The following is a 26,712-nucleotide window of genomic DNA, read 5'->3' as shown; positions in this document are numbered from 1 at the left end:
AATATACAGAAACTGGTGTGTCCCATCTTAAATTTGTCAAAATAATAATAATAAATAGAGTAAAATAATAAATGTCATAAAATAATAATATAGTAAAATAATGTAAATGTAATAATAATAAATAGAGAAAAATGATAACTGTAATAATAATAGAGTAAAATAAACAGAAACAGTTGTGTCCCATCTTAAACTTGTCCAGTGCTGGAGTTTTTCCATGAACAGAAACCAGATTTGGGGATGGGAGAAATAAGTGGAAGGACTCTTATTTTTCTTGCTCTTTGTTGATGAGTGGAGATGCTGAGATCTAATTTAGATGCTTAAAATCTAAAATATTGACGAGTTTTGATATCCCAGATTCCTTCTCTGGTGGGCAGCTGCCCTCCAGGGTCAACAAAATACTGTGATGTAACTGGACAAACACAGACCCTTCTCCTAAATATCGGCTTATTGAAAGTGATAGGTAGATATTTGGTAAGCCTACAAAGCTCATTCATACCTTAATAAGCCAAATTCTATCATCTGAAATGGCCCATGCTGTGAAAAACGACGACTCTGTAAATAATCATCTGTATTCAGACATTTTCAGCAGGCATTGCAGAGGGGATTGGATGTTGCAGGTAAACAAGATATATCAGTTATTTGTATATTGGATATTGCAGGTAGCTATATATAGCCACAGCAAAACGTTATTTCTGTCCTCTTTCATTTTGAAAAAAGGACTATTTTTCTGTTATATCTCTTTCTTATGAAAATTGCTACTTTCTGAATCCTCGTATGTGATTCCGTGCTCTTTACCGCTGTCACGTCTAAGCGATTGAAACATATTTTGTCAAATGCAGTTGGGTGGGTGTTTTGCTGTCGGAACTCGAGCAAATAAATGCTCCATTAAAATAAATGTCCTGTTTTGAAAGGAATCCTGACAGATGCTTTAGATTTAAACGGGGGAAAGGCATCAAGCGAAATATATGATCAGGTTGCCTTGCATATTGGGTGTCAGGCAAGATATTGCAGTTAGATTTAATAATCTTAACTATGGATCGATCGAAAAAGGGGAGTGAGGTTGGATCCTTTATTTTGTAGTTTCCCTTAAAATTGGATCTTTGTGGCCAAATGTATTTGGCTGACGATATTTATTTATTTATCGTATCAGAAGCAAACCAAAGGTGCAGTTGTAATGTATTAAACAACACAAAGTTAAAAAACTTATATTAAATGCCCTTTGAGCTGGCCACTTGGAGTGCCTCTGGTGTTGCTATAAGGAGGTCCTCCATTGTGCATGTGGCAGGGCTCAGGCTGCATTGTAACAGGTGATCTGTGGTTTGCTCTTCTCCACACTCAAATGTTGTGCACTTTGTGGCCCTATTTCTCAAGGTTGGCTCTGCATCTCATGCAGTCTGTTCATCACCTTTCAAGTCTTCTGTGTGCCCAGGAGGGAGTCTCTCATTTGGTATCAGCCACGGCTTGAGGTTCCGGGATTTAGCCTGCCACTTTTGGACTCTTGCTTGCTGAGGTGTTCCTGCGAGTATCTCTGTAGATCTTAGAAAACTATTTCTTGATTTAAGGCATTGGCATGCTGGTTGATATCCAAACAGGGGATAGGCCAGAGATGTCACTGCCTTGGTCCTTTCATTATTGGCTGCTACTTCCTGGCAGATGTCAGGTGGTGCAATACCAGCTAAACCAGGGGTCCTCAAACTTTTTAAACAGAGGGCTGGGTCACAGTCCCTCGAACTGTTGAAGGGCCAGATTATAATTTGAGAAAAATAATGAATGAATTCCTATGCACACTGCACATATCTCATTTGTAGTGCAAAAAACACTTTAAAACAATACAATAATTAAAATGAAGAACAATTTTAACAAATATAAACTTATTACTATTCCAGTGGGAAGTGTGGGCCTGCTTTTGGCGGATGAGACAGGATTGGTGTTGTGTGCTTTCAAGTTATTTCAGACTTAGGTTGACCTAAGTGAGGGCCAGGTAAATGACCTTGAAGGGCTGTATCCAGCCCCCGGGCCTTAGTTTGAGGACCCCTGGGCTAAACAGTATAATTTCTACAGTGGAATAGGGCCTAGATATCCCATGATGATGCAGCATGTCTCATTAAAAACCACATATGTGGCTGATGATTTGTTTTGTGTTTCTCAACCTAGGAGTCAGGACCCTTGGGATAGTCCCGAGGGGGTGTCAGAGGGGCTGCCAAAGACCATCAGAAAACTCAGTATTTTCTATTGGTCATGGGGATTCTGTTTAGGAAGTTTGGCCCAGTTCTCCCGTTGGTGGGGTTCAGAATGCTCTTAAATTGAAAGCTAACTTCAGCTCCCAGCAACTACAACTCTCAAATGTCAAAGTCTATTTTGCCCAAACTCCATATTGAGTATTCGTACCAAGTTTGGTCGAGATCCATCATTGTTTGAGTCCACAGTGCTCTCTAGATGCAGGTAAACTAAAACTCCAAAACTCAAGGCCAATGCCCACCAAACCCTTCCAGTATTTTCTGTTGTCATGGGAGTTCTGTGTACCAAGTTTGGTTCAATTCCATTGTTGCTGGAGTTCAGAATGCTCTTTGATTGTAGGTGAACTATAAATCCCAGCAATTACAACTCCCAAATGACAAAATCAATCCCCATCCCCAACCCCATCAGTTTTCAAATGTGGGTGTATTGAGTATTTGTGCCAAATTTGGTCCAGTGAATGAAAATATATTCTGCATATTGGATATTTACATTATAATTCATAAGAGTAGCAAAACGACAGTTATGAAGTAGCAACGAAAATAATTTTATAGTTGGGGGTCACCACAACATGAGGAACTGTATTAAGGGATTGCGGCATTAGGAAGGTTGAGAACCACGAAATCATAGAATCATAGAATCAAAGAGTTGGAGGAGACCTCATGGGCCATCCAGTCCAACCCCCTGCCAAGAAGCAGGAATATTGCATTCAAATCACCCCTGACAGATGGCCATCCAGCCTCTGTTTAAAAGCTTCCAAAGAAGGAGCCTCCACCACACTCCGGGGCAGAGAGTTCCACTGCTGAACAGCTCTCACAGTCAGGAAGTTCTTCCTCATGTTCAGATGGAATCTCCTCTCTTGTAGTTTGAAGCCATTGTTCCGCGTCCTAGTCTCCAGGGAAGCAGAAAACAAGCTTGCTCCCTCCTCCCTATGGCTTCCCCTCACATATTTATACATGGCTATCATATCTCCTCTCAGCCTTCTCTTCTTCAGGCTAAACATGCCCAGCTCCTTAAGCCGCTCCTCATAGGGCTTGTTCTCCAGACCCTTGATCATTTTAGTCGCCCTCCTCTGGACACATTCCAGCTTGTTAATATTTCTCTTGAATTGTGGTGCCCAGAATTGGACACAATATTCCAGGTGTGGTCTAACCAGAGCTGTGACAGGTAGGCAGCCCCTTGGACTCCCCAAGTTTTCTTGGGATTTGTGCCGCATGATAGCCAAGAAATTGTGTGGTTTTAACACAAGATCAAATCCCTCTCTCAAAAGTCATGGATGCTGTGTCTAAAGGCTGGTTCATTCCAAGGATTGCTGAGCATCACAATTGAAAATATCTTTTTTTTTCAGAGGAAACAAATTGTTCTCCAAGGAAACAGTATTCCTACTCATATAAAGGTTCCTTGAGGACCATTTGACACCTTGTTGGTTTTCTCTGCAAAAGTGATATTTCTCTATAAACTCTGTGCTTTTATGACTCAGTTAACATTCTCCCTGAGCGGAAGAGGATAGTTGTTTGTTTCTCAGGAGGAGAAAGAAATTGGGAGTGAATTGCTCTGAGTTTCAAGGAAGTGATCTGGATGCGATGGTGCTGAGTGAAGGAAAAGATAGGACAGGGGGATGTCTGCATCCTGGAGTGATTAACCAACTGATGGTTGGTTTTTCAACAGAGCTATTCAAGAACGATGGGGACTGCAAGCAGAGAGTATGGGCAGCCAAATCCCCCCAGGGAGATGGCGTATGGCCTACTGCTTGTTGTCCAGCCCAGTGGGAACGAATTAGCCATGGAAGACATTCTGTTGTGTGTTTAAATTAGCATCACCAATCTGCATGGTGCTTGGCAGAGGATGAGGGAACAGATGCCGGCTCCAAGGAGCTTGCTGTTTGAAAATCAACAGAGAAACAGCCGTGAAAGACGTAAGCAAGGAAGCTACAGTGGTTCCTAAGTATCCCCTGGGGTTTGGTCCAGGACCCCCCCCCCCCCCCCGTAGATACCAAAATTGGTGGCTGCTGAGGTCCCATTATATACAATGGCCTATTGAATATCTGCCTCTTAGGGGGTTGGCTGTTACTGCCAGAAGGAACAAAGTCAAGAGCAAAGGAGGCAAGTGTAGTTACAAGAGCTTTTCTGTTTCCATATCTAACTGTAGTATTTTATAACTGAGGTAACAGTGTTTCACAGGTAGTGTTGGAGCTCAGCCTGTGATTGTGTTTCAGGATCAGGTCCTTTGGATGTGGGGAGTGATGTCAATGAGTTTTAAGATGGCAATGGTTTGGTCAGTGATATTGATGCAGAGAATGAACAGGAGATCCCTGTTCAAAGTGTAGTTTCCCATAAGAATATCCCTGAAGGGTGTGGGGATGATGGTGTGCTCCTTGAATTGCTACCAGAGTTCCCAGGATTTGGGGCTTGAAAACAACTCGGCACCTGCAGAAGTTAATGAGCAAATAGATAGACGGCAGGAGATTAGTCAAAACAGACAAGCCGAACAGTGGCTTCGGCGTTCTGCTAGGCTCAGACAGAAAAAGATAAGGGAATCTCAATTAAAACAAAACCAATTCCTCTCTCTCACCCTGCTTTCATGCCTCTTCAAATTCTACAGTATTACTGGTCACAGCTGACTTCTAGCTGTGACCACCAGGTGTTGGATCAACATGGATTTCATGTCTCATTTGGGTTGTTTGGGGACATTAAACACTATTTTTTAAAAACTGGCCAGTTTTATGGGTCTCAAGAACTGCATTTTCCCCACCACTTCCTTATAAGGATATAATGTCACTGTGTGTAGAAGTTTTCAGTGCAATATCTGTAATATAAATGCTAAGCCACATACTGTTTCAGGCATGATTGTTTCGTATGGCGATTGGGGTGGATTTTTCGTTCTTCCCCCTTGTCTCCTCCTAGGCAGGTAATGTCACCTGCAAAGTGTTACTGAGATGCTCAGAATGATTAAAACCTCATTGAAACAGTTCCTTTCTAGCTGCTGCCACTCGGGTAGAATACGGAGATGGTTTTCATTTTTCCAAATGCAGTCGGAAAGCAGGGAAAACTCTCCACGCTGCACTTACTGTAAAAGCGAGATTTTGCTAATGGTGGGTCAATTTTGATTTAGGCCTGTAATTTGGCATAGGGGAAAAAAATACCTATCTGCAGTCTGAAGGACAGTAATTTCATGTGCTCTCCTAATACTCCTGGAATTGCCTTGCATATAACTAAAAGCTTTTTACCCTTGAAAATACGGAACCAGGGCAAAGAGATCATAATACTTCAATAGCATATAATGGGCTGCTGGAAACATCCGTGATACCTTGCAAAAATGTGTCTTTGTACATTGGAGGAAATAAATTAATCTTTACAGCAAGCTGAGAATTACCTTGGTTTCAGCCCGGTCTCCTGGTGCAAACGCATGGATGTCAGAGCTAGAGGATAGGGGTTTGTAGCATTCCCAGTTTACTTTGCCCAGGAAGATATTTTTCCTCCTGTGAACTCTCGTGCAGCATTAACAGAACTTGAAACTAACTCAAAATTCTCCATGTATCATGTAGAAACCCTTAGAATTGCAAAAGTCTGCCTGTTACAGATAACAAGTTGCTTATATGTGTTGCATTCCCTTTTTTGGAATTTAAAATACTCCAAAATCATGTACGTGTATCTGATGAAGTAAACTGAAGGAGATGCAACGGAATTATAGCAGTTTGACTCCAGTTTCACTGCCACGGCTCAATAGTATGGAATTCTGGACTTTATAGATCTGTTGGCTATTTTTCCTTTGTTTTCTGCTGCAACAACAAACTACGGTTTCCAGGATCCTGTGGGAGGCATCTCTCATGTCCCTGCATGGGAAGCTGGAGCTGACAGATAGGAGCTCACCCCATCTCATGGATTCAAACCACTAACCTTCAGGTCAGCAGTTCAGCTGGCACAAGGGTTTAACCCATTGCTCTACCGCAACACCAAAACTGTTGGCTATTTTTGCTTCGTTGTCTGCTGCAACAACAAACTACGGTTTCCAGGATCCTATGGAAGGCATCTCTCATGTCCCTGCATGGGAAGCTGGAACTGACAGACAGGAGCTCACTCCATCTCACGGATCGAACCACCAACCTTCAGGTCTGCAGTTCAGCTGGCACAAGGGTTTAACCCATTGCTCTACCGCAACTCCAAAAGTGTAAAAGGCCCTGAATTACACTAGTACATTAGTAATGATACATTTATTTCATCCCCCCCCCCCCCCCAAATTCGAATATCAAACCCACAAATGCTGCTAGATAAATAGTGATGCCAACAGTGCAACTTACAACATGTCCAGTGTGGCTTCGTTTACATAATTTCATTAGATAGTATGGACCCCCCGGTGGCACAGTGGGTTAAACTCCTGTGCTGGCAAAACTGAAGACCGACAGGTTGCAGGTTTGAATCTGGGGAGAGGCGGATGAGCTCCCTCTATCAGCTCCACCTCCTCATGCGGGGACATGAGAGAAGCCTTCCACAAGGATGGTAAAAACATCAAAATCATCCGGGCGTCTCGTGGGCAACGTCCTTGCAGACAGCCAATTCTCTCACACCAGAAACAACTTGCAGTTTCTCAAGTCGCTCCTGACACGAAAAAAAAAATTAGATAGTATAACTCAGGCATGGGCAAATTTCAGCCCTCCAGATGTTTTGGACTTCAACTCCCACAATTCCTAACAGCCAGTGCCTAGTATAACTTATTGGCCCATCTTAAAAAGTGTTATGTGGAACTACTCCACTTGTGTTTCATTATTTTGGTAGTTCTTAAGAAGTAGTAGATGGTTCTTAAGAACCATCTTGGAGGTTAAGATCATCTGGGGAGGCCCTGGTGGGGACGAGAGACAGGGCTTTCTCAGTGGTGGCCCCTGGGCTACGGAACTCCATCCCCAATGAAATCAGATCATTGCCCCTCCCACTTGGCCTTCAAGAAGAAAGTGAAGACATGCCTGTGGGACCAAGCCTTTGGCCAGTAAAGTAATGCAATCTTAGACATAGATATGGAATATGTGCAATTGACAATTGGAATGGCTCAAATACCATTTGGGACTGCATGTTAATACTAAGATGTTTTAATTCTGTGTTTTGAATACAGTTGTTTATTTTAATTGACAATTTGTTTTATATGGCATTGAATTGTTGCCTATCTGTAAGGCCGCCCTGAGTCCCCTTCAGGGTGAGAAGGGCGGGGTATAGATATGGTAAATAAATAATTAATAAATAGTTCTTTATTGATTTCTTGATTTGTTTGCTTTCAGCTCTGACCGGCATGTGATTGTAGTCCCAAAAGGAGCTTGGTAACACTGAAGATTCTTCTCACCAGAGGTAAGATAAAGTTCATTGGTCAGAGTTCCATTTTTTTTTTTGCAATGTATCCCAAGGGATAAAATGCCCTAAATGTACCAGATCTTGGAAGATAAGCAGGGTCAGCCCTGGTTAGTACTTGGATGGGAGTCCACTAACGATTACCAAGTGCTGTAGGCTATTTTTTCCAAGGAAGAAACTGCCAAAACCACTCCTGTATATTCCTTGCATTACCCATCCAAGCCACATTTCAAGGTTTTGAAACTGAACATCAAAGAGATGGGGAAAAGGTCAATAGGTTTTGCTGTGTTTCATTCTTTCAAAGACATTCTCCCATCCTACTGGTCTAAGTTTCCTGCTTTGAGAAATAGTATGTAGAACTGAAATACAAGCGAGCAAAGTTCAGTTTGGTTTACCACTAGTTTGCAAACATTTAGTTGATCTGGAGGTCAAAGGAGGAATGCACATACTTGGAAAGAGAGAAAATATCGGGCAATTAGGATATTGCAGTAAAGATTTTCTATACCTCGACTCAGCCATTAATCAAAAGTGAGTCTATAGTGAGGAATCAGATGAAGGCATAAGACTTGGGAAGGCAGCTGTGAGTCAGAGCCATTCATGCCATAATTTTTTTCATTTTCTGTATATGGTTGTAAAAGCAACACAGTGAAGAAAGCTGATCGGAAGAAAATCAACTCATTTGAGAAGTACTGATGGAAGAGATGCTATGGTTGCATAAATATCACGAATGGCTAAAAGTACATATTAATTGATTCAGAGACGTGGTCCCCAACCTGTTTTGACCAGGGACCACTTGCTCAGGAACCACTCTCCAACATTAGTACCCAAAGGGTTATGTATCGGTTTTTGGTCCACTTTAGATTTGGTTTAATTATTAGGGGTGCTAGTTCAGAAAATTTGCATTGGATAGACCACATCAACTCCAATAGGTATCATCTACTCACCCACAGGGACCACTCTCCAACATTAGTACCAAAAAGGTTATATATCGGTTTTTGGTCAACTTTAGATTTGCTTTGATTATTTGGGGTGCTAATTCAGAAAATTTGCATTGGATAGACCACATCAGCTCTAGTTTCTGATACAGAACTTATGCCATCAGTAGGGATCATCTGCTCGCCCACAGGGACCCTCTCCAACATTAATACCAAAGGGGTTATATATCAGTTTTTGGTCAACTTTAGATTCAGTTTGATTATTTGGGGTGCTAATTCAGAAAATTTTCATTGGATAGACCACATCAACTCTAGTTTCTGATACAGAACTTATGCCATCCAGTAGGCGTCATCTGCTTACCCACAGGAATCACTCTCCAACATTAGTACCAAAGGGGTTATGTATCAGTGTTTGGTCAACTTTAGATTTGTTTTAATTATTTGGGGTGCTAATTCAGAATATTTGCATTGGATAGACCACATCAGCTCTAGTTTCCGATAAAGAACATATGCCATCTAGTGGACATCATCTGCTCGCCCACAGAGACCACTCTACAACATTAGTACCAAAAGGATTATATATTGTTTTTTGGTCAACTTTAGATTTGCTTTGATTATTTGGGATGCTGATTCAGAAAATTTGCATTGGATAGATCACATCAGCTCTAGTTTCTGATACAGAACTTATGCCATCAGTAGGGATCATCTGCTCGCCCACAGGGACCCTCTCCAACATTAATACCAAAGGGGTTATATATCAGTTTTTGGTCAACTTTAGATTCAGTTTGATTATTTGGGGTGCTAATTCAGAAAATTTTCATTGGATAGACCACATCAACTCTAGTTTCTGATACAGAACTTATGCCATCCAGTAGGCGTCATCTGCTTACCCACAGGAATCACTCTCCAACATTAGTACCAAAGGGGTTATGTATCAGTGTTTGGTCAACTTTAGATTTGTTTTAATTATTTGGGGTGCTAATTCAGAATATTTGCATTGGATAGACCACATCAGCTCTAGTTTCCGATAAAGAACATATGCCATCTAGTGGACATCATCTGCTCGCCCACAGAGACCACTCTACAACATTAGTACCAAAAGGATTCTATATCGTTTTTTGGTCAACTTTAGATTTGCTTTGATTATTTGGGATGCTGATTCAGAAAATTTGCATTGGATAGATCACATCAGCTCTAGTTTCTGATACAGAATGTATGCCATTCAGTAGGTGCCATCTGCTTGCTCACATAAATCCGTATTTAATAATCTAGATCTGATGTGATAGTAGTAATCTTTCATGGATAGTCAGCCTCTCCCCTCCCGACATCCCTGTTGCCTCGATACTATAAGAGAGTTTCCCGAGACCAGTCACTCTTGTTACCGCATGGTTTTGATATAACAACATAGTAATAGTGAGATTGCGGACCATATTTTTGTTCTTGCGGACCACTGGTGGTCAATGGACCACAGGTTGGGAACCACTGATTAAAGAAAAGTGGACAAATATGGTTCAAGGGGGCAACAAACATGATGAAAACGACTCCCTCCAGGATGGTAAATAAAGAACAAGAAGAGATGAATTATCTCACTCAAAGGAGAACAAGGTTCACATTTTCTTGTAATGACCTGTTCAAAGTGAAGGTGACAGTCTGCTTAAGGTCACCTGATAAAGATTATTAGGAAGCAAGTTGCTCGGACATAAAGTTCAGGATGATAAATGAAGCCAGAAAAAAAGAGTGTCTTTAGGAAGACTTCAAAGGCTTGTGGCAGCCCAATTCAACTATATTTTTTCTGCGATCTGTGACAGTGACATTCAGGCATCTCAGATAAGAGGCACTTTTTAAAAGTTGGTTTATCCTGACTATAAGCAAGCATGTCCATGGTGTAATAGGTCCTACTTGATTCTTACCAATGGAAGCAGTTGGATCAGCCATATTCTCCATCCATGTTTCCTTTTTTGTTTTGTTTTTGTGAGGGTCCTGAACCCCTAACCACAGCAAATGTGAAGAGCTGACTGTATTGAGTCAGTGGTTGAGCCAAAATATGAACCAGTCTTGATAATTGGGTTGTTGTAGGTTTTTTCGGGCTACATGGCCATGTTCTAGAGGCATTTCTCCTGACGTTTCGCCTGCATCTATTGCAAGCATCCTCAGAGGTAGTGAGGTCTGTTGGAACTAGGAAAAATGGGTTTATATATCTGTGGAATGACCCGGGTGAGACAAAGGACTCTTGTCTACTGGAGTTAGGTGTGAATGTTTCAGACCACCTTAATTAGCATTGTCTGGCAGTGCTGGAGCAATCTTTTGTTGAGAGGTGATTAGATGTCCTTGTTTGTTTCCTCTCTGTTGTTGTGCTGTTCTAATTTTTGAGTTTTTTTTTAATACTGGTAGCCAGATTTTGTTCATTTTCATGGTTTCCTCCTTTCTGTTGAAATTGTCCACATGCTTGTGGATTTCAATGGCTTCTCTGTGTAGTCTGACATGGTGGTTGTGAGAGTGGTCCAGCATTTCTGTGTCCTTGAATAATATGCTGTGTCCAGGTTGGTTCCTCAGGTGCTCTGCTATGGCTGACTTCTTTGGTTGAAGTAGTCTGCAGTGCCTTTAATGTTCCTTGATGCATGTTTGGGCCTTGCGTCGTTTGGTGGTCCCTATGTAAACTTGTCCACAGCTGCATGGTATCCAGTAGAGGTGAGAGGATCCCTCTTATCCTTTGCTGAACGAAGCATTTGTTGGATTTTCTTGGTGGGTCTGTAGATAGTTTTGATAATTGTAAATAGTCTTGATAATTTTTTCTTATTTTGTGTTTTAATAGTCTGACTGTACAGTAAAGACTGAGTCGGATAAAATTTGTCAGTAGGATTTGCACGACTCCATAACATTTGAATGCCACGTCCCCGTCCTCCCCAAGGTGCTACCCTCCTTAGGTTTTATATTATATTTCCAGTTATCCATAGCAATGGATAAAGGGCTGGGCTTTAGCACAGCTGGTTAATCACCAGCAGTAGTAAATCTAACCAATTGAAAGGTTGGCAGTTCGAAGCCCGGGTTGGAGTGAGCATCCATCCTTCAGCCCGGCTCACTGTCCACCTAAGCCTGTGGATCCTCTGGTGTTTTATTTATTTATTTATTTATTTATTGTATTTGTATACCGCCCCTCTCAGCCTTCCGGCGACTCGAGGCGGTGTACAAGGCAGAATTCAATGCCACAAAAGCACAAGTACAACTTAAAAACGTTGACATCAATAAAATCATGTAGGTTTTGGCCTGCAACTCCCAGAAATCCCAATCGGTTTACCAGCTGTTAGGATTTCTTGGAGTTGAAGGCCAAAACATCTGGGGACCCACAGGTTGAGAACCACTGACCTAAGCATTTCGAAAACAGCTGTGAGCGGTGAGTAGAGAAATTAGGCACCACATAAGTGGGGAGGTATTTTATAGCACCATAAAGGAAATACTAGAAAATGCTGGGGATCAAAAGAAGGAGAAAGTCTGTGATCAAAGTCTGTGATCATGGGCGACTAAAATGATCAGGGGTCTGGAGAACAAGCCCTATGAGGAGCGGCTTAAGGAGCTGGGCATGTTTAGCCTGAAGAAGAGAAGGCTGAGAGGAGATATGATAGCCATGTATAAATATGTGAGAGGAAGCCACAGGGAGGAGAGAGCAAGCTTGTTTTCTGTTTCCTTGGAGACTAGGACGCGAAACAATGGCTTCAAACTACAAGAAAGGAGATTCCATCTGAACATGAGGAAGAACTTCCTGACTGTGAGAGCCGTTCAGCAGTGGAACTCTCTGCCCCAGAGTGTGGTGGAGGCTCCTTCTTTGGAAGCTTTTAAACAGAGGCTGGATGGCCATCTGTCAGGGGTGATTTGAATGCAATATTCCTACTTCTTGGCAGGGGGTTGGACAGGATGGCCCATGAGGTCTCTTCCAACTCTTTGATTCTATGATTCTATGATTCAAAGCTATTGGTCATAGAGGATGGAGCGACAGCACCCCCTGTGGCTGGAATTGAGCACAACCTCCAGGATGCCGAAGTTGGGGGAAATGGCAACATAATACCTCTATCTGTTGTCTGTCCTGTCTGTTTAACGGCATTGATTGTTTGGGGTGAGAAGGGCGGAATATAAATGCTGTAAATAAATAAAATAAGTCAGAGGTATCCATAGTTTGTTCATTTGTTTAACCAGGACCCCAAATTGGCGTTTCTTGGATTTCGTCAAATCCAAGAAAGGATTTATCTCCAGAATCTCTTATCTTCAATGGTGAAAGACGAGTAGAATGAGAAACTGCTCACGATTTTGTGTTCAGATACCAGAAAGCTAGATTTCAGAACAGTAGCCTTTGATTCTATCAGCCTGCTGCTTTTATGGTGTAATATTTCAGCTGTCAGATGAGTTGATAATGTAAAGTTTTGTGTGCGTGGACTCAAGAGTGAGATGCACCAAATCCCATCAGGCAGATACTCAGCTAAGTGGATATACATCACTGAAGAATGAACAGGCAACTCATTCTTTTTTAGTCTATTACTTTAATATATACCAAGTAGACACATATGCATACACACTCCTCTTAAAGAGCAACACAGACATCTCCTTATCCAGGCCCATTACATATCGTAAATATTTCATGCTAGGCATCTCAACAAGGTGTGCATCTTCATCATATTCTTAACAGACACATAGTCTAACGCTTATAAGGAATTGAACATTTAGATGTCTTCCATGGAAGATACACACAGGCATCCGTATAATTATTAACACACCATCTCTGGAAAATAATACCCTTCCACAGCAATTTATCTTTCTATAATGTAGACTAGTTCACATTTAGAGATGTGGTTTTCTATCCCCCCCCCCTCTCTAATTGTATGTTAAAAGTATTTACCTGCCAGGAACGCCATCTGCAACATAAAGTCTCTCAGAGACAGGTAGTTGTGACCTTGCGGAGGGAGAAAGCTTTTATACTTTCCTTAGCCCCGTCTTGGTCTTATATCCACCGATCATAGAATCATAGAATCAAAGAGTTGGAAGAGACCTCATGGGCCATCCAGTCCAACCCTCTTCCAAGAAGCAGGAATATTGCATTCAAATCACCCCTGACAGATGGCCATCCAGCCTCTGTTTAAAAGCTTCCAAAGAAGGAGCCTCCACCACACTCCGGGGCAGAGAGTTCCACTGCTGAACGGCTCTCACTGTCAAGAAGTTCTTCCTCATGTTCAGATGGAATCTCCTCTCTTGTAGTTTGAAGCCATTGTTCCGTGTCCTAGTCTCCAGGGAAGCAGAAAACAAGCTTGCTCCCTCCTCCCTGTGGCTTCCTCTCACATATTTATACATGGCTATCATATCCCCTCTCAGCCTTCTCTTCTTCAGGCTAAACATGCCCAGCTCCTTAAGCCGCTCCTCATAGGGCTTGTTCTCCAGACCTTTTATCATTTTAGTCGCTCTCCTCTGGACACATTCCAGCTTGTCAATATCTCTCTTGAATTGTGGTGCACAGAACTGGACACAATATTCCAGGTGTGGTCTAACCAAAGCAGAATAGAGGGGTAGCATAGAGGGTGATCAGGAGGGATCAAAGCTGTCCTACTTCATTGATTAATCGTTCATATACAGCAAGCGGAATATAGATCAGGAGGGTCAAAGTTTGCCCATGCCTAGTATAGTGTTTGAGTATTGGACTATGTAGCAACAGTAAGAACAGACCACAGAACAACAGACTGGTTCAAGACTGGGAAAGATGTACGGCAGGGCTGTCTGTTCCCACTCAACCTATTCAACTTCTATGCAGAAGACATCATGCAACATGAGGGGCTTGGCTAATCCAAGTTAGAGTTAAAATTGCTCAAAGAAACATTAACAACCTTAGATATGCAGATGATACCACTGATGGCTGAAAGCAAGGAGGAGCGAGGAGCCTTATAACCTCATATATATATTCTTTTTCTATAATCCCGAATAGATTACTGCAACGCGCTCTACATGGGGTTGCCTTTGAAGACTGTTCGGAAACTACAATTAGTCCAACGGGTGGCAGCTAAATTACTCATCGGAGCGTCATTCAGCGAGCATACCACCCCCACCCCCCCTGTTATGTCAGCTCCACTGGCTGCCGATCCAATTCCGAGTAGAATTCAAAGTGCTGGTTTTGACCTATAAAACCCTTTAGGAAAGAGAAAGAGTCAGGGCCAAGAGCAGGGCCTCCCAGAAGATCTTAAACTCCGAGGTGGGACATAGAAGGAGATATGTTCAGACAGGTACGCTATAAAACCCTACCTGTCTGAATGTATCTCCTTCTACGTCCCACCTCAGAGTTTAAGATCTTCTGGGGAGGCCCTGCTCTCGGCCTCTCCTCTATCTCAAACCCGTTTGGCGGGGACGAGGGAAGGGTCTTTTCGGTGGTGGCCCCCAGCCTGTGGAATTCACTTCCCGGGGAAATTAGGTCATTGTCATCCCTCCTCACCTTTAGAAAGAAGGTAAAAACATGGATGTGGAACCAGGCCCTTGGGCAATTAGGTAGAAAGGACAATTGAAAATGTTGACAATGGCGTGGAAAAGGATTATGGATAAGTTAAGCGGAGTACTCAGTCATAGCATACAGCTAGATAAATGACTATTAGACTGGTAATAGCTCTGGATTGTAAGTATATTGTTTTAATGTTTTATGTCTTAATGTTTTATGCTTTTAACTGTTATAATTATTGCTGTTTTGTATTTTATTATGCAGCATCGAATTGTTGCCAGTTGGAAGCCGCCCTGAGTCCACCTAGGGGTTGAGAAGGGTGGGGTAAAAGTGTTCGAAATAAATAAATAAATAAATATGCAAAAGCATTTTAGATGGATTAGGAATCAGCTGGTTTTCCCTGTAATAGGCAGTAAAGGCGGTAATAGGCAGTAAAGTATTCTGTTCAACCATTTCAAAGCTCCCTGCTTGAGCAGTGATGGCATGATCGTCAGCATGGATGAAACTCTATATGGAGTCCACAACATGCGAGTGTGGAGAAGCTCAAACCACAGACCACTTACTACAATGCAGCCTGAGCCTTGCCACATGCATAATGGAGGACCTCCTTACAGCCACACCAGAGGCACTCCCAAGTGGCCAGGTTCTGGTCAAAGAAAATTTAGTATATGCCATGTTTTAAACTTTGTTTGCGGATTTTCTATACATTATAACTGTATCCTCACTTTGCTTCAGACACAATAAATAAATAAATAGTGTAGACTTAATGCAATATGGCTCTACTTTTAACTTCCACGTCTCTGTGGAATCATAGCTTGGTGAAAACACCAGCACTTCTTGGCAGGGATGGCTAAAGAATTTGCAAACCTACAACTCCCACGATTCCATAGGATTGAACCAAAGCTATGTTGTGAAGCCAGGACTAAGTGAAAAAAGGCATTACTAACCGAAATCTGTTACCTACAAAGGCTGCAGCATTGTGTGAGAAAAGAATAAAGGACTACACCTTTTCATTTTGAGGGTCAAAGAAAGATGGTTTGGGTTGAGTGATGACAAAACAAACAATTGTACTCATAGCCAGTAGAGTAAAACCTATTTGAAGCAGGGCTCTCGCTTTGTTGACCTGAGGTCTGAATGATCAAAACTGGCAAAAAAGCAGCCTTCCTTCCCCTCTTTTGTTGAGACTGAAATTCCATAATAATACCAGATCTTGGAAGCTAAGCTGAATGAGCCTTGGTTAACACTCAGTTGATACCCTGCTAATGAATACCAAGTGCTTAAGGCTATATTTCAGAGAAGAAGCTGGCAAAACCACTCCTCAAATATTCCTTGCCTAAGAAAATCATAGAATCATAGAGTTGGGAGATCCAGTCCAAGAAAACTAATGTATTATTATTATTATTATTATTATTATTATTATTATTATTTTACTGACACAAAACTACAATATTTCACAGCAAACGAGGTCTATATGCTGGATTTCGTATCACAAAATCACAAGTCGAACACTTCCCAAGCGTCTAGGACTGTGTGATGTATTTTCGAATGATGCGTGCAGATCCAAGTAAGGTGGCCTTTTGCAGTTGACAGATCGTGATTTTGTCGATGTGTATTGTTTCCAAATGCCAGCTGAGATCTTTTAGCACGGCACCCAGTGTGCCAGTGACCACTGGGACCACCTGTACTGGTTTATGCCAGAGCCTTTGCAGTTCAATTTTGAGGTCCTCATAATGGCTGAGGTTTTCCTGTTGTTTTTCCTCAATGCAGCTATCACCCGGTATGGCGACATCAATAATCCAGACGTTTTTCTTTTCCAAAATCGTGATGTCTGGTGTATTGTGTTCCAAAACTTTGTCAGTCTCACAGAATATTTACGTGTTCCTTTTCCACTACCTTTTCAGGTTTATGATCCCACCAATTCTTTACTGCTGGCAGGTGGTCCTTGTGACATAAGTTCCAGTGAATCATCTGGGCCACAGAGTTGTGCCTCTGTTTGTAGTCCGTCTGTGCAATTTTCTTGCAGCAGCTGAGGATATGATCAATGGTTTAATCCACTTCCTTGCACAGTCTGCATTTTGGGTCATCAGCTGATTTTTCAATCTTGGCCTTAATGGCATTTGTTCTTGTGGTGAAGTGTTAATTTTAATCTGCAGTTATGTGTAATTATAGATAGGTGTTTAAAAGGATAAGTATATAGAATAGCATAACTGGGGGAGGGTAGCCAGCTTATATCACTCTGAGCTGAGTTGCCATGGAAAAGGGGTGGAGCCAACTGCCACTTGGCAGGGCAGCCATTTTAAAACAGTTAGTCTGTAGTCTGCGAACTACAGGGAAGGCTGGTTCTGTTGTGTGTTGAGAACCAGTAAGGTAGTCTGTAGTCTAAGAAGTACAGAGAAAGGCTGATTCTACTGTCTGGAGAATCAGGAAGGTTTTGGCTTTTAGCCTGTGTAGTTTAGATAGGTCAAGTTGACTTATTTATATTATTAGTCAGTGTATGAGCAAAAGGGGGAGAGAACCCTAATAAGAATATTTACTGCAACAGAAATAACATAAGGAAAGAATAAGCTTGTGCCTGAAGTAATCTGTCAAGGAAAGAAACACATTTTGAAGGAAAATAAGTTTGAAATCTGTTCAGTGGAAGGAACCGTCCTCTCAAGAGTTGTGTTATGAAATGTTATAAATGTAACCTCTGAAGAAATATGCCTCTAAGAATTAAGAAACATTGAAACCATCAAGCTTCTTCTATACTTCAATAAACTTGTTGCAGTTTCTTTTAAAGCCAAGTCTCTGTTACAAATACTTCAAGTTAAGCTACGCTACACATTGAAGAAAGCACAAAACAATATTACAAGCTATTAGTTGTGTTATCAATTTAATAAGTTCTTACAAAGTGGCGGCTCCTTTACAAACCGTTACAAACTGGTGGCATCTTTACAAATTGGTGAACTCGTTACAGTTCTGATGGCTTCCTCCTGGGCTTCAAGAATCAGGCTTTCTGTCTCCTTCTTCAGGGTGCAATTTGTGAGCCATAACCAGGTCTTCTACTTATCAACTTTTCCTACAATTTTGTCAAGGAACTGCTCATGTAATGCTTTGTTGTGCCAGCTGTCAGCTCTGGTTTGTAGTGCAGTTTTTTTGTACTGATTCTTTGTCTGCTGTGCTTTGAGAAGTTTCCGATTACTGACTTCAATTAAAGCAGGTTATTTGTTGTTGTTGTTGTTGTTGTTGTTATTATTATTATTATTATTATTATTATTATTATTATTATTATTATTAGCTGCATTTGTATACAGCCTTTCTCAACCCCAAAGGGGACTCAGGGAGGTTCACAGTGTTGGCAACAATTCAATGCCATTGATAAAAACAGTATAAAATATCAAAATTGACTTTCCCCTGATAAAACATTACACATTATTAAGCACATCACTTTGAATCATGTTGATAGGCAGGCAGTGGAGTTGCTGCAACAGGAGGATTGTATGCTTCCTGTGTGATGCCCTAGTTAACAGCATGGCTGCAGCGCTTCGAAACAGTCTTCAAAAGCAGCCCTATGTAGAGTGTGTTGCAGTAGTCTAGCAGTAGTTGCCATACGTCAGTCAGCAATTTGAAGATGCTTTCATTTTTTAGGTTTCTTTGCAATACTGAGTACCAAAATTTCTGCTTATTGGTGGATTCTGGGAACTGTAGTCCAAAGAAATAACTATTCTCAGCTCCAGCTAATAGTACACAGAACTGGCAGAAATCTTTCCTTTGGAGTTGATTCCAACTGTTTGCAGGCAAAAAATAAATGAGGCAAAAACAATCCTGTGTCTTCAAAACCAAGCACAAAAATCTATATGTCTGGAGACTTTCTTTTTTCTTTTTCGCCTTGTATAAAACAAGTGATTTTGCAGCTAAATGTTTTAATATCGCCACGTCCTTCTCAGATATAGATTTCCTTTTTCATAAATCCAGATGGTATGGATTTCCTTGTATTATTAGAACTCTTTTTTCCAAAAATAAACATAGAAACCGGCCCACTAAATATGCCATGGAAAGCATTTGCTTGGCGTCCATCAATTTGACTTACAGTAATTTCCGTCTCCAATCCAATTTCCATTATGCGTGTTGTGCTTCCATACATCAGAAGATAAGTAGAGCAATCCTGGAGCTGACGGTGAATGAAGAAAAAAAGAAAAACCTCTCTTGGCATCACACTCACTTTTCCCTGAAATCGACTTTATTGCTGCTTAAGGAATCAATTGGAAGATTTTTCCCGAGCCTCACTTCTCATATTGAGGGACTCTGCGATTCATCCGTTCTCAATCATAGCCATCTTAGTTGGGTTTTGCTTTTTTTGCTTTTGAGATAACAAAGGATTGCTGTAAAATTAAATGAACACAGTGGTTGTTTTTAGTAACTTGCTGTGTTTTCCTCCCAGCGGTGAGTCCTTATGCAGATTATTTCTGGTATTGAGAGTGACATTGTATGTATGCCGTAATGTGCAGCAAAATAAAGGCATGGGATTCAATAGCATAAATTTTTCCTCCCGCTGCAATGTTGTCATGATTGCAAACTTTTATGTTGTTAGACTTGCAAAACTGAGGGTGCATCTACATTGTAGAACAGCGCTTTGCAATCTGGGTGTCGGGACCCTTGTGGGGGTCACAAGGGGGTGTCAGAGGGGTCACCAAAGACCATCGGAAAATAGAATATTTTCTGTTGATCATGAGGGCTCTGTGTGGGAACTTTGGCCCTATTCTATCATTGTTGAGGTTCAGAATGCTCTTTGATTGTGTTATTGTTCATTCATTCAGTCACTTCCAACTCTTTGTGACCTCATGGACCAGCCCACGCCAGAGCTTCCTGTTGGCCATCACCACCCCCAGCTCCTTCAAGGTCAAGCCAGTCACTTCAAGGATGCCAATCATCCATCTTGCCCTTGGTCGGCCCCTCTTCCTTTTTCCTTCCATTTCCCCCAGCATAATTGTCTTCTCCAGCCCACGCCAGAGCTCCCTGTCGACTGTGGCCACCCCCAGTTCCTTCAAAGGTCAAGCCAGTCACTTCAAGGATACCATCCATCCATTTTGCCTTTGGTCGGCCCCTCTTCCTTTTTCCTTCCATTTTCCCCAGCATCATTGTCATCTCCAAGCTTTCCTGTCTTCTCATTATGTGGCCAAACTACTTCATCTTTGCTTCTAATATCCTTCCCTCCAGTGAGCAGTTGGGCTTTATTTCCTGAAGCATGGACTGGTTGGACCTTCTTGCGGTCCAAGGCACTCTCAGAACTTTCCTCCAACACCACAGCTCAAAAGCATCTCTCTTCCTTCGCTCAGCCTTCCCTATGGTCCAGCTCTCACATCTGTAGGTTACTACGGGGAATGCCATTGCTTTTACTATGCGGATCTTCATTGCCAGTGTAATGTCTCTACTCTTCACTGTTTGATCAAGATTGGTCATTGCTCTCCTCCCAAGAAGTAAACGTCTTCTGATTTCCTGACTGCAGTCTGCATCTGTAGTAATCTTTGCACCTAGAAATACAAAGTCTGTCACTGCCTCCACATTTGCTCCTTCTAATTGCCAGTTATCAATCAGTCTTTAATTGTAGGTGAACTATAACTCCCAAATGTCAAGGTCTATTTTCCCCAAACTCCAGCAGTGTTTACATTTGGGGATATTGAGTATTCATGCCAAGTTTGATCCAGATCCTTCATTGTTTGAGTCCACGGTGCTCTCTGGATGTAGGTGAACTACAGCTCCAAAACTCAAGGTCAGTGCCCACCAAACCCTTCCATTATTTTCCATTGGTCTTGGGAGTTCTGTGTGCCAAGTTTGGTTCAATTCCATCGTTGCTGGAGTTCAGAATGCTCTTTGATTGTAGGTGAACTATGAATCCCAGCAATTGCAACTCCCAAATGACAAAATCAATATCTCCTAACCCCCCAATATTTAAATTTGAGTGTATTGAGTATTTGTGCCAATACATCCTGCATATGTGAAGGATGTACATCCTGCATTGTGAAAATACATCCTGCATATCAGATATGAACATTACGATTCATAACAGTAGGAAAATTTACAGTTATGAAGGAGCAATGAAAATAATTTTGTGGTTGGGGGGGGGGTCACACTGAGGTTGTGAGATGACAAATATTTTTAATATTGGGAAAACCTGTAAACACGAGACACCATATTTTAATGCTAAACATTCTAGAATCATGGGTATTAATGGAGTCCAGACAGGAAAAGAATAGTCTGAGGACTTTAAATACATCCTTGAGGCCACACTGAGCACAGGGTTGCCGTTTGTCTACTCCAGTGGTTCCCAACCTGTGGTCTGTGGACCATCAGTGGTCCTCAAGAACGAAAATATGGTTACTACACCGTTGCCTTGAAACCACATGGCAACTAGAGCAACTGGTCTTGCAAAACCCAAGGCCACGGGGATGTCAGGAGGGGAGAGGTTGACTACCCACAAAAAATTACTACTACCACATCCACTCTAAATTATGAAATATGGTTTTCTGTGGGCGACCAGATGGCAACTACTGGATGGCATATGTTCTGTATCAGAAACTAGAGCTGATGTGATCTATCCAATGCAATTTTCTGAATCAGAACCCAAATAACCAAACCAAATCTAAAGTTGACCAAAAAGTGACTCATAGCCCTTTTGGTACTAATGTTGGAGAGTGGTCCCTATTCAAAGTGGTCCCTGGTCAAAAAAAAGTTGGGAACCACTGGTCTACTCTTACTATATAAACACTCTGTGATATAAAAGTTAATCTTTATAAGGGAATCATTGTTTGCCGGCCTTACTGATGCATAGGATGTATCTACACAGTAGAACAAATTGCATTTTGACACTATTTTCATTATTATGGCTCAATTGTTATGGAATAATTGGCGTTGTGCGTTGCGGTAGGTTTTTTGGGCTATATGGCCATGTTTTAGCAGCATTCTCTCCTGACGTTTCACCTGCATCTGTGGCAGGCATAGAATCATAGAGTTGGAAGAGACCTCATGAGCCATCCAGTTCAACCCCCTGCCAAGAAACAGCAAAACAACAGAGGGGAAACAAACAGGCACATAAAATCATTCTCAACAAAAGATTCCCCCCCATGCACTTCCAAGCCATTGAATGCTAATCAAGGTGATCAGCTGAAACATTCACATCTAGCCCCAGCAGACAAAAGTCCTTTGTCTCACCCTGGTCATTCCACAGATATATAAACCCATTTTTCCTACTTCCAACAGACCTCACTACCTCTAAAGATGCTTGCCATAGATGCAGGCGAAACGTCAGGAGAAAAATTGCCTCCAGAACATGGCCATATAGCCCGGAAAAACCTACAATAACCCAGCAGGAAAATTGCATTCAAAGTAGCCCTGAGAGATGACCACCCAGCCTCTGTTTAAAAGCCTCCAAAGAAGGAGCCTCCACCACACTCCGGGGCAGAGAGTTCCACTGCTGAACAGCTCTCACAGTCAGGAAGTTCTTCCTCATGTTCAGATGGAATCTCCAGTCCAACCCCCTGCCAAGAAGCAGGAATATCGCATTTAAATCACCCCTGAAAGATGGCCATCCAGCCTCTGTTTAAAAGCTTCCAAAAAAGGAGCCTCCACCATACTCTGGGGCAGAGAGTTCCACTGCTGAACAGCTCTCACAGTCAGGAAGTTGTTGCTCATGTTCAGATGAAATCTCCTTTCCAGAGGTTGTGAGGCGTTGTATTTTGGTGAATCACCAGCACTTTGGGGCCAAGAAGGCTAAAATCCTTGTAAAACTTCAACTCCCAGTATGTTACAAGTGGTGTCAAACTGTGTTAACTCTTCACTGCGGATGCACCCTTGGTATTTCTAACATTACGAAAACTCTCCACCCCCTATCCAGCACCGTTTTGCAAGGCTTCATACCGCCAAAAGCACTCAATCCTTTTGATAGTGCTTGATGTACCTACAATCAAGAGTACCTATTCTTTAGTAGTGACCTCAGATCTAACCTTCTTGTCCTTGGGAGCTGAATATGAGCCAGGCTTTGAGAGTCTTGTTCTGTTGGAGTTCCTCTTTGATTCCAAGAACATTTGGTGGTGATAACAAAAGCAGGTTTGGGTCTGGATAAGATATTCCTTTTCTCCCGTTGAGTCATCTGCCTCGCATTATCGGCTTGGAGACTTTTTGAGGAGGGTCCTGCGTTCCAAAAATAGCATCCAGGCCATCCCTATTGACAGAACATTTAATTCTCGTCCAGCCCATTAAGTCTTTAGCAACACTATCTTGTTTGCTTTGCTCCCTGGAAAAGTGCTGTACGCTGCCTTGCAGCTGAATTAAACTTCCTCGCATACAGGGTTTGATGGCCTTGAGAAGTCTCTCTCTCTCTCTCCAGCGCATGATGGATGGGTGTAATTTTTTTTCTCAAGGAGAGCATTATTACGGTCTTCTTCTGAAGGGCTGGTTTCCCTGGGAACTGCAGGGCTTCCTGGCCGATTCTTCAGATAGAGTGACGCTACCAAACTCCCTTATAGGTTAAGTATAGTATTAGCTTGAGATGTTTGTGTGTAAATGAGGATAAGACCCTTAGTCGTAGAGGAGGATTTGCAAAGAGGTTGCCATGTCCATGCAAACAAAGCCTCTAGTTGGGTTGTTGTAGGTTTTTTCGGGCTATATGGCCATGGTCTAGAGCAGTGTTTTTCAACCTGGGGGTCGGGACCCCTGAGGGGGTCGTGAGGGGGTGTCAAAGGGGTCGCCAAAGACCATCAGAAAACATAGTATTTTCTGTTGGTCATTGGGATTCTGTGTGAGAAGTTGGACCCAATTCTATTGTTGGTCAAGTTCAGAATGCTCTTTGATTGTAGGTGAACTATAAATCCCAACAACTACAACTCCCAAATGTCAAGGTCTATTTCCCCCAGACTCCACCAGTATTCACATTTGGGCATATTGAGTATTTGTGCCAAGTTTGGTCCAGATCCATCATTGCATGAATCCTCTGGATATAGGTGAACTATAACTCCCAAACTCAAGGTCAATGCCCACCAAACCCTTCCAGTGTTTTCTGTTGGTCATGGGAGTTCTGTGTGCCAAGTTCGGTTTAAATCCATCGTTGGTGGAGTTCAGATTGCTCTTCCATTATAGGTGAACTATAAATCCCAGCAACTACAACTCCCAAATTACAAAATCAATCCTCCCTCCAACCCCACTAGCATTCACATTTGGGCATATTGGGCATCTGTGCTCAATTTAGTCCAGTGAATGAAAATCCATCCTGCATATCGGATATTTACATTACGATTTATAACAGTAGTAAAATGACAGCTATCAAGTAGCAACGAAAACAATATTATAGTTGGGGGTCACCACAACATATAGAACTGCATTAAGGGGTCACGGCATTAGCAAGGTTAAGAACCACTGGTCTAGAGGCATTCTCTCCTGACGTTTCGCCTGCATCTATGGCAAGCATCCTCAGAGGTAGTGAGGTCTGTTGGAACTAGGAAAAGGGTTTATATATCTGTGGAATGACCAGGGTTTTTTTGTTTTTTGTTTTTAAGTCACTTTTGCTGTGCTTTTAGTGTTTTTGAGTGATGGTCACTCATTGGTCTGATAGGTGTCTTGTGTCCAAATTTGGTGTCAATTCGTCCAGTGGTTTTTGAGTTATGTTAATCCCACAAACAAACATTAGGTTCCTATGGGTTTTTTCGGGCTATAGGGCCATGTTCTAGAGGCATTTCTCCTGACGTTTCGCCTGCATCTATGGCAAGCATCCTCAGAGGTAGTGAGGTACCTCTGAGGATGCTTGCCATAGATGCAGGCGAAACGTCAGGAGAAATGCCTCTAGAACATGGCCCTATAGCCCGAAAAAACCCACAGGAACCTAGTGATTCCAGCCATGAAAGCCTTCGACAATACATTAAACAAACATTACATTTTAATTTGTATAGATTGAAAAACATTCAGTCTACTGCTGCCTCAATTAATATAATTTTATTGGTATTTATTTTCATTTTGAAATGTACCAGTAGCTGCTGCATTTCCCACCCTCGGCTTATACTCAAGTCAACACGCTTTCCCAGTTTTTGGTGGTAAAATTGGGTGCCTCAGCTTATATTCAGGTCCACTTATACTTGAGTATGTAAGGGAGTTAAAATATATCATCATCATAAAATACATTCAATAAAATGCCATTAAAACATATTTTTTTACAAAAAACACATATTAAACTATATGGAAGAAAAGATTAGAATACAATATACTGTATATATTTGAGTATAAGCCTAGTTTTTCAGTTCTTTTTTAGGCTGAAAAAGTCTCCCCCGACTTATACTTGAGTCAGTGTTATTTATTTTTTTATTTTGTTGTTATTATTATTACAGTTATTATTTTACTCTATTTATTGTTGTTATTGTTAAATTTATTATTTTACCGTATTGTTATTACATTTATTTTACTCTATTATTATTTTACTCTATTTATTATTATTGGAGGACATGTAAGCATATTTACATTGAAAAAGGTTAGAATAATGGTTTAATCAGAGTTGGACAGTCTTATCTTGAATTACAGTTTTATGTAAATATTCAAAAACATTTAGCCTCCTGATACCTCAATTAATATAATTTTATTCGTATCTGTTTTTATTTTGAAATTTACTAGTAGCTGCTGCATTTCCCACCCTTGACTTATACTTGAGTCAATACATTTTCCCAGTATTTTTGTGACAAAATTAGGTGCCTCAGCTTATATTCCCAGCAAAGACGGAGATCCCTTGGCTGGGCCGTCCAGGTGGGAGGGAGGTCCAGCTGCCTACCCTGGATGGCGAGACACTACGTCCGTCACCTTCTGTAAAATTTATTTATTTATTTATTTATTTGTTTGCTGCATTTGTTGTTGTTCTCAGCCCTAGGCCGACTCACGGCGGTGTACAACATATAAAAGGACAAATTTACAATAAAGCAATAACACAACGAAATATCATCATAACTATCAATAATACACCAACAATATAATTACACTAAATAATCCACTCCGTCTCATCGTAGAATCATAACCAATCTCGTAATCCATATTCCGTTCCAGTAGTCATTGTCAATTATTGTAGCACTTAATTAAATGCCTTCTCGAATAACCATGTCTTTAGTCTCTTACGGAATGACATAAGGGAGGGCGCCTGTCTGATGTCTACAGGGAGGGTGTTCCACAGCCGGGGGGCCACCACCGAGAAGGCCCTCTCTCTCGTCCCCGCCAGACGTGCCTGTGAGGCAGGCGGGATCAAGAGAAGGGCCTCCCCAGACGATCTCAAGGCCCTCGTGGGCTCATAGGCCGAGATGCGGTCAGAAAGGTATTTTAGGCCGGAACCGTTTAGGGCTTTGTAGGCCAACACCAGCACCTTAAATTGGGCCCGGTAGCAGATCGGCAGCCAGTGGAGCTGGAACAACAAGGGCGTTGTGTGCTCCCTGCGTCCCGCTCCTGTTAGTAACATGGCTGCAGCGCGGGACTAGCTGAAGCTTCTGGGCCGTCTTCAAGGTGTCTTATTGGACCCTCTGCTCACAATGGAGGCCCGGGTCTCTGCGGTGAGCAAATCTGCGTTTTTCCACCTATGTCAGGCTAGGCGACTGGCTCCCTACCTATCTAGAAACGACCTGGCTACGGTGATCCAGGCGACGGTCATCTTGAGGCTTGACTACTGTAACGCCCTCTACATTGGCCTTCCTTTGTCAGTGATCCGGAAGTTGAAGCTGGTGCAAAATGCGGCAGCTCGTCTTCTCGCCGGGGT

General features: G+C 42.0%; 1 long non-coding RNA gene across 1 annotated transcript in view; it reads left to right on the top strand.

Annotated features, from left to right (window-relative positions):
* The window catches only part of LOC137096697 (uncharacterized), a 99,834-nt gene that overhangs the window by 71,656 nt on the left and 1,466 nt on the right, over positions 1-26,712 (top strand). Inside the window, exon 2 of the long non-coding RNA XR_010909621.1 lies at positions 7,502-7,568. This is a non-coding gene — a long non-coding RNA (uncharacterized lncRNA). The remainder of the gene's footprint in view (positions 1-7,501; positions 7,569-26,712) is intronic.

The sequence above is a fragment of the Anolis sagrei genome, chromosome 3 (genome assembly GCF_037176765.1).
Source record: "Anolis sagrei isolate rAnoSag1 chromosome 3, rAnoSag1.mat, whole genome shotgun sequence".
Taxonomy (NCBI): Eukaryota; Metazoa; Chordata; class Lepidosauria; order Squamata; family Dactyloidae; genus Anolis; species Anolis sagrei.
Note: the sequence above shows the minus strand (reverse complement) of the source record. Positions and strands in the feature narration are given on the sequence as shown.